The sequence below is a fragment of the Rousettus aegyptiacus genome, unplaced genomic scaffold (assembly GCF_014176215.1).
Source record: "Rousettus aegyptiacus isolate mRouAeg1 unplaced genomic scaffold, mRouAeg1.p scaffold_m13_p_10, whole genome shotgun sequence".
Taxonomy (NCBI): domain Eukaryota; kingdom Metazoa; phylum Chordata; class Mammalia; order Chiroptera; family Pteropodidae; genus Rousettus; species Rousettus aegyptiacus.
In genome coordinates this window covers 19739679-19749719 of record NW_023416285.1, presented here as the reverse complement: position 1 = coordinate 19749719, position 10041 = coordinate 19739679, and positions in this window count along the sequence as shown.

Genomic DNA, 10041 nt, shown 5'->3' with positions numbered 1-10041 from the left:
TAACATCCAGTTTGTATTGCTTCAATGCATCTATTAGCATTTGTTACACTCATATAATCACATAAAAATATGAATGTGTATAAAATATAGAATTGGAGAATTATTATTGTTTGTTTTTAAAAAGTGAGTAATATTACATTTTTTCCTAAATCTTACTATTTTGCAAGTACCCCAAAGCAATTTATAGTTTATTAGGTGTCTGTCAGTTTATATTATAGTATATCGACAAGTGATTCAGCCATTTTTATACCGGTGGACTTTAATTTTATCTTTATCTTTAAAATATTTTTAATAACAGCTGTATATTGCAGTATTATTTGATATGCAATAATTAAATAAATGAAGAATATACAATTGGCTATCTGAAACAAAATAAAGAACAAAATAAAATCAAATCCTATATCTCAAAAATATTCATATAGATTTAAAATTTTCAGAGTAAATTAAAAATTAAAATTTTATGTACATAATATAGATGGTTGAGAAGACTTTAAAAATATTTTTTAAAACCCTGAATTTATGCAAACATAAGCAGGAGGTAGTGAGCTAATATATTCAAGATAGATTACAAGGGACAAAGAAAGATATTATATGTCAATAAAAGCCCTAATACAGATAAACATTTATGTCTCTTATAGAAGACTATCAAAATATATAAAGCAAAATTAACAAAATTAAAGGGGAAAAGAGATTTCTACAATAGTACTTGTAGACTTCAATACTCCACTCTTAATTATGGATAGACCACTCAGACAAAAAATAAGTAAAGAAGCAGAGGACTGGAACAACACAATCTAACAACACATCTCAAGTGCATGTGAAGCATTCTCTATTATGCACCATGTGATGGGTCAAAAATTAAGTTTCAGTAGATTTTAAAAGAGATTATACAAAGTATCTTATCAAACTACAACCAGATAAAGTTAGAAATTAATGACAGAAAGAAACTGGAAAATTCACAAAATTTTAAAAATTAAACAACACACTCAAACAACCAATGGAGCAATAAGAAATCACAAAGGATATTAAAAATACTTAGAAAAATAAAAATAAATACATAACATACCAAGTCATGAAGAAAGCTGTGGCTAAGAGTAGATCTTATACCTATAAATACTTACATTAAAAAAAAACTCAAATAAAAAACCTAACTGTACAACTTAAAGAATTAGAACAAACTAAACTCAAATCTAGCAAATGGAAGAGAAAATAAACAATAGAACAGAGATTTTTAAAAATTGAGAATAGTGGCCTTTTGAGCCATGCTTCTCTTGCTCAGGCTCACTTCCATATATGGAAGTGTACTTTCCCTTCTAATAAAACTTTTTTCTACTGTAAAAAAAATTAATTATTTTTTAATCTAAAAAAATAAAAAATAAATAAATAAAATAAAAATTGAGAATAGGATAATAGAGAAAATGAATGAAACAAAAATAACAAAATTTTAAAAATCTTAAGATGAACTACAAAAAAGAGGACTAAATTATTAAAATCAGAATAAGATATTAATATTTAATTTATTGAAATAAATGAAATTTAAGAGTGTACTATGAACAACTGTATACCAAAACATTTAATATAGATGAAATGAACAAATTCCCAAAAACACAAAACCAACTGGATTGAATCATGAAGAAAAATATCTCAATAAATTTATAGTTAGTAAGGAGATTTAGTTAGTACTGAAAAACTCCTCACAATGAAAAACCCTGAAGCTTATAGCTTCACTTGTGAATTCTACCCAACAACTGACACCAATCATTCTCAAACTTTCCCCCCAAACTTGCAATCAGTGGATAAATAAGCCCTGGAGATTAATGCACAGTACACTGATTACAGACAATAATACTATATTATAAACATCAAATGTGCTAAAAGACTAGATCTTCATTATTTCCATCACAAAAAAGAAATGATAATTAGTTGACATGATGGAAGTGGTAGTTAAATCTACAAGGGCAATCATATTGCAGTATAAAAATATGTAAAACTGACTTCTAAACTTAAAATTTACCTAATATTACATGTCAAATGAAAAATACTAAATCAGAAAAAAAAAACCTCATCAAACTGAACATTTAAAATGTGTGCATTTGTTATGTGCAAATTATCTCTCAAAACTGATTCTCTCTCAAAACTACTTTTAGCTTTCCCAGCATGTTCTTCCTCCTCATTCTTCACTCCAGTATCTATCAAGACTAAAAGCAACCTCAAAAAGGTAACATCTCCAGTGTGGATATGTTTATCACTTGCAAAAGCAAAGAAGAAATAATAAAAAATGAACTGTGGATAAAATAACATCATTTTGAGTTGACCTCTGGTGTTTCAAATAGAAATCTCGCTTTAGAGCGATACATTTGATTGAATAGAGAGATTCTTTTGTGGTCATATAACTCTATTTAGTCATATTGTTTGATTGATAATTAGAATATTTTTGCACCTTTTATTTTAGTTGAGAGTTCAGAAGCCTAAGTTGAACTAAGTAAAAAAAAAAAGTTTTATCAGTATGAAAAATCAAATGGCAGAAAAGGCATTTGTAGGCATGCACAGATATGGACTCATTCTTCCAATATTTATCAACAACACTTTCCAACTTAAAAAAAAAAAAAAAAAAAAACAAAGAGATGCACTTTTTCTGACTAATCTCGGATCATGGATATGTTACTTAGTTCAAAAATTGTCATACTTGGAAGCAGATGTTATAATCTTCTCTGACATTAGAATCTCAAGTTTGAAGTGAGGAAAGAGTAACTCCCCAATGAGAAGATTTCAAAGACATGACATTTTCATGGGCATATTTTTGTAAGTTAGGCAGCTATTCCTTCACATCAACTACTCTCCTCTACTTTAAAAAGAGAAAATAAGTCATGCATACACAAGATCATATAGTAGTATACGTATGGCTTTTCCCTGAAATTTTAACCAAAGTATTTCATTTAAGTGAATAGGTACTGCTACTTTATAGGAAATAGGAATAACTAAATAATTTTCACCATCCTTTAAACTTAAATAAAAATATCATTTTTAAAACTGCTAAATGACTATCTAGCATATTTATAAGTAAACTTTCATAGTAAACTTCTCTAACATCTAAAATATACAGAAAATCCTTTAATTAATATTCTTTTCTACTCAGAATAAATATAAGAGAATAGCTCAAATGATATTATGCTGGCACAAAGACGTAGTTCTACTCAAAAGTCAATCATAATTAATGAAGAATTATAGACAAAATTATAATTAAAAATAGTTGATTATCTTATATGCAAATGTTGTCTAATCAGGGACATCCAAATCACCTTACAGCCAAATATTTCACAATTAGTTTTGATATATTCTGTGAACTATGCTGAAGCCATGCCCTCAGAAATATAAAAGCACAAATGAAGCCAAGACTAAAGGAAACCATTTATTCATTTCCTCAGGTTAGGTGCAATGGTGACTGCATTTTCAAAATTATCAAGGCCATACAGACATTGGAGCTTAAGGATAAAGTCCAATTTTATAACAATCTGTTTAACTATAAGCCATCCTAATGACAAAAATGTCCACCATAGTAATTAGCATCTTGAGTGATGATGCTCTGAATACAAAGAAACACTGCACACCTAAAATGAAATATTATGACATTAGATGAATTTGGTGAAAAAAGGCAATCTATGAATGAAAATTTAGTTTTTTTTGATATTTGCTTTTACTGCATGTATCCATATTTATGAAATCCTTTTAATTAAAAATGTGATCATGACCAAATATAATACTGAAAATGATCTTATATTTAATATTTGTGCACATAAATACAGCTCTTCGCTGAATCTGTAGCTCGAAATCTTGGCAGCTAGAATTATGCTTTGCAAAATAGGAGCTGTGAATGCTCAAATATCAACAAACACAAAGAAACATATCTTTCATTACTTTACTACTAGTAGATCCTGAATGTCAGCATTTCTTGGCCAGATACCTGATCATCATTCAGGTTTTGTTAGGGACAAACTAACATTAACTAACACTGAGATTGATATTTAAGCCTGTTAAACAAAAACAATTGCCATAGAAACTAAAATATTCACTAGAAGTTGACAAAATGTTCTCTCTATATAGACAAAGCTACACAATGACCGAAATTCTTACTAGAAAATCATTTGATGTATATGAAATCAGTAAAAGAAAGTTTAGGAGGAATGATGTCAGCAAGATGGTGTTATATGAGGTTCCAGCATTTATAACTCAACAGAAACACCAATTTTAACAACCACCCACAAAAGACAAAACCTTTATAGGAGTCTAGATGTTCAGCTGAGGGGTTTCAGCACCTCAGCGGAGCCAAAACTTCAAGAATAGAAACAAGGAAAAGGGTAAGAAGAAGAGTTTCATTTTACCTGCATCATGCCATTATGCTAAGTAAAATAAGCCAGACACTGAAATACAAATATTATATGATCATACTATACATAGAATTTAAATTGGTCAAATTCAGTTGGTCAAACCACTGGTGGTTGCCAGTGGCTGCAGAGATGGGGAAATAGGGGATAACGGTCAAAAGGTACAAAGTTTCAGTTTTGTAAGATAACTTCTGGTGACCTACTATACAGAATAGTGCCTATAGCTAACAATATTTTATTGTATAAAATTTGTCAAGAGGCTAAATAGTATGTTAAATGTTTTTATCACATAATGCAAAAAATAATAAAGGTGATGGGAGAGGGTATTAGATGGTGATGAATATATCTATGGCCTTAATGGTGATGATGGTTCTATAGATATAAACATCCTCAAATTCATCAAATTGTATACATTAAATATGTGAGTTTTTACATGTCAATTAGACCTTAATGAAGTAGGTTTTAAAAGAAATAAAAAGGAATTTAATTGTATGAATTTATTATTTCATTGGCATCGGTTTATCCACATTAAGGATAACATAAGAAAATGTAATTATTGAGCTCCACTAAAAATTCAACAATTGTGTCAGTGACTCAATTTTCCAATATCTACTCTCCCACTGACCCACCTCTTTCTGATCGATGATATAATTTCGTTCTTCTTGATCTGGAATTTGCTTTCCCTAAAATGACCTTTTGATTATATACCTGACTTAAAATTCAATGGATGATATTGTTTCTCTATTTTCAAGATCACTGTCTGTTTCAGATATGACTTAAAGAATTTCAGTACCAACTAGTAGAAAACTGGAAGTATTTTAACTTATTAGATCACCAATAAAGAAAGTGAATCAGTGTAATTTACTCTTATTCATTAATATAACAATGCATTTTATTTTATATTTTCCACAAATTTATCACATTTAATATTTTAAAAATTGAACATATTATAATAATTGCATCTAAGTACTAATGTGCAAACCACTATCTTATTTCAGTTATCTTCTATTTTCTTTTAGTCATAATATTATATATTGGTTTCGGTTCCTTCTAACTTCTTTAAGGTACTTTGTGTTTCACTACACTAACAGATGTGTTTGTCTAATTATTTCTTATCTTTTTCCTTGCCTCATAATTTTGTTCCCATTTGCTGTGGAAATTTTAGAAATCATCTAGATTGTTTGGTACAGGAAGGAAATCAACACTGGACTGCCTAATTACTTGCAATCTTCCTGTTTTTCCTTGGATACTTTTTCATCCTTACATTTGTTGGACATTTTTATTAACCCTTTCTATATACAGCTCTACTATACTTCCCACAATAGCCTGTCGTATATTATGTCAAACTATTTTTACATTGAAAATGGATAAAGTAATCCATGGTGTTCAAGAAGGAAATACATTTGATTTGGTATTCTTAAAATAAACCATAGCTTGAAAGTTTTACATGCAGTCACAACAGAAAGAAAATTGGAAGTAAGTGATACATATTTATGAAAAATATATCTATATTTATCTTAATTGATTGCTTATTCATTTCAGCTTTTCCTTTTTTTGTATTTTAAAATTGTCTTGGCATTTGGTTACATTCACTTCTGTTTGATTCTCTTCTGAAAATAGAACAGAAGGACAAGGACGACAAAAATAAGATAAAGATTTAGAGAACACAAATTCTTGCAAAAATGGAGATGCACTAAATCAAAGAAGTAATTAATTGGTCATGGAGATATTAACTCTCAACAAAATAATTAAACACTAATTTGGGTCAAAACCTAATCATTCCCTTTTGCTTTTCATCCCTTCACGACAGCTTCTCAGAGCAGGGCATTCAGGGTATGATGGCAAAGGGAATGAGCAATGCTTAAAATGTGAACTGGATATCTGATAGAGTGAAAGATTTTGACATTTAGGTTAAATAAAAAGAATAGTTAATAAACTAATTAGACCATATCGACTGTATAGTTATGTTCACACAATGCTTTTTTTTTTTAACTTTTTCTTCAAATTTCTTCTTATTCTGAATTCAAAGCTGATGGAAGATGTGACAGAAATAACAATTGAGCCACCTATATTTTCTAAATAGGAAAACTTTGGATATATAGCAAGAACATATGTTTTCTTCTTTTGCTTTTGCCACCAATTTATTTATAAATTTTATTTCTTTACTTTTAATTTATGCCTTTTGTTTTTCTTTTATTACTTAAAGATGTCATTTGAATAACTGCTGAAAACCTTAATTGATCTTGTATCTGTTCAACACATGACATTTTCCAATTCCTCCATAATATTCCAGTTAAGCATATCTATACCATTGACTTCTTTCTCCTCAGTTTCAGTGCTCAGACTTCTCTCATTAATCATCTATACACCTAGAGATTTTGTTCTTTTCTAAAACTCACCCTGGACTAGACTTCAGAGATTTGACAGGCATTAGATATCTTTTTACTGCTAAAAGAATTGAAATAGCTCATAACTATCTAAATGAGGCATATGGAGAATATGATTTAGACAGACTTAGATGAAGAGAAAATAAATCATCAGGTCCAACTACTACAGTGACAAATTTCAAGTAAAAAAGCAAGTTATTTTGAGTTATTTATTTATCCTAATTTAAATAGATAATGTGTAATATCAGACATTTTGATGTTTTATATATAATTGGTAGGACTAATAATAGATTTCACAGAAAATCAGCTCATTTTTCTCTAGGGTAACATGAGATGCTAAAATTAACACGAGAAAATAGAAAATACTTGAATATTTTAACTATATCTTTAGGACACATCATTTTTTATATAACTTTTTTCATGACTGTTAAGCATATAATAAAAGGTCCAGAAAACCAACAAATACACTGTTAAAATTTGTGAAATGAATCATTGGTTTATGGATTGAAACATTTACAAGGTCATTATATCCCTCATTAGAAAAACATGATTTGCTCCTCACTGACAAGAATACTCTGGCTTCTTTTTTCTTTTTTCTTTTTTTTCCCCCCACAGAAGCTGTTTTAACTTATTGATGGACAATGGTATCATCTTCCCAAAATGAATTTTATTGGCATATACATAATTTCATCTGAAGCTCTTCATGACTTTTTGCTATTTGGTTTATTCTGGCAAATTTTTTCATTCTATCCACAACCTCCCCACTCATCAACTTTTTTTCATTCATTTATTGATTATTCCCCTATTCATTTATTGTTTCATTTATATATAAGTATATATTGGTTTAAATCAGTCGATATAGATTTGAAAATCAATTATTCTTACTGTCAAGCACAATCAAAGAGACAGACATATAAAAATATTAGATAAATGTTATCAGATTTTTTTTTTTACTGGAACTATTACTACTAAATATTAAACTGACATAAAGTGAGCTTGAGAGATAAACTCCAGTTAAAGAGTAGAGGAAAACTTTACAATAGTGGGGATGCAGAGTGGATTTGAAAATTTAGGAGGTTGACTTAAGAAAGCCAGAAGAGTTAGCAGTCATGCACATACAAAATCTCAGAGAAGTATAACCACATGGAGTATTTGCAGAAATTGACATAATCAGTGAACTTAATATGGCTTTGACATTGGGCAGAAGTGGCTAACAATAGGATTAGATATGTTAAACCAGTGTCAGGTTTGGCTGTCTAAATAAGGAGGTTTAATATTATTTCTTGAGTTGTTTTAAAGAAAAAGAATTATACTGATAGATTTCTCTTTTAGTGACATTACCCAGGTAACAGTGAAAATGACTGGGTTGTTCCAGGCCAAATTAGAGGCAGAGAGACAACATTAGAGTTATTCGATGGTGTAGATGTGGGAAGATGAGAGCTGATCAAACCAAGGAACAGTGTAAATGATGAGGAATCAACATGAGATATTATAGTTAATATGAGAAATTATAAGCCTGGAATAAATGGATATTAGTGAGGAGATAGAAGTGGCAGATAAGGAATAGAAAGCAATTTTGATAAAAATTTTTCTATGAAAGGAGAAGTTCTGTGTACATTTTTACCTTAATGTACCTGTGGGTTCTTCAGATAAAGATGTATAGCTTTCAGTAAAATATGTAGCCACAGAAGGTTCTAGATTATAAGTATAAAATTGGAAATTGTCCATGCATAGGTAGTAGTGGTAGTCATTTTTAGTAGAGAGATATATGGTATACATTGTATACTAAAATTAGGACTAGGAAAATATTCAAAAAGTACACTGAAGGACACCAGTTAATTAAATTAATAGTTTACAGAAGTACTTTTTTTGTATTTTGTCAGAAATAAGTGTTTGGATAAATAGATTTTTAATGGAAGTTATTACCTAAAAAATGTTAATGAAAGGGTAGGTATCCAGAATCTGAAGAAAAAAATTCTTTCATCGAGTCACTAATTTTTTTCATCTATCAGGGGATGTGTTTGGAATGGATTTATATTGCCCCCAAGGGCCAAAACTTGCTTGTGGGCAGGAGGTATGAGGAAAAATCCTTTACTCTTTTTCTGTATAAAGCACAGATGTATATACAGTAAATAGGTGGACATATGACATCTATTAAATTTCAAAGGGGTCAATGATTTGAAAAAAAATATGTTTAAGAAGCCTCCTGAGAGAGGGACAGTTTTTTTTTTTTTAAAAAAAAGCTGAGAAACACTAGTCTAGTAGTGGTGGTGTCTTCTATTATTTTATAAAGATATTTCCACATGTCACATGTAATTTGTGAACCCTTGAATGTCAACTCTCATACTAAATGTTTAATGGCCACAAAATCGCAAGGACTGGCAACTTCTCTCTCTTACAGTCTTACTCCAATTTCACAGTCTGACATTTTGACATATTTTGCCCGCTCAGCTGTTGTGGGGATGAACATCTCTGCTTAGTTCATGTCCCTGAGGGACTATAAGCTTTTAATTTTGAGAAAGCCAGGAGCTTCGTGTCAAAATAATTACTGTTACTTATTGCAAGATCATTAATGGCACAATCAGCAAACATCACTCCAATCATGAGAGTGTCCCTTCTGCTCTGATGCTCTCATGTAGCTTACCATTTTTCCCTTACCAGGATCATCCAAGTGAGTTGTATTTTAAAAGATTATTTTAAAAAAAATTATACACATTTGACTGACTATAGATATTACAGAGAGGATGTTAAATTTTGGAAACACTTTTAGTACTTATGGTATTTGCTTAAAGAAGCAGAGAAGAAACTAGTAAGAATACAATTTCTTCCCCTCTGGTACTATCACATAAATAATGGGTTATAAACTAGCTTAAAGAAAAATAATATTTTACTGGATATATTGTGTAGAATAAGCAGGTGGCTTCTTTGCCTAATGTATGCATGAGGCAAGCGCATGAGATTTGTAATCTAATTCCTCCAAGCAGAAAGGCAGTTTGGATAGAGAACTAAGAGCAGCCTAAATCCTAGCTGAGATGAGTGTAAATGAGTTTGCACATTTAAAATATAAATTCCAAACAAACAAAATATTCTAAAACTAAGGTACCTGAAAATAACATTCTGGTTTTAAGTTGTACTTTTGCTGAATTATTTTATAAGCAAATGAACTTAAGGATTCTTTAAAAAGAATTTCTGAGCTAATATTATTATTAAAATTCTCAGTTGACTGTGACCCAGTGAGAAAAAACCCTCTAAGAAAGTCCTTTTTAACTTTC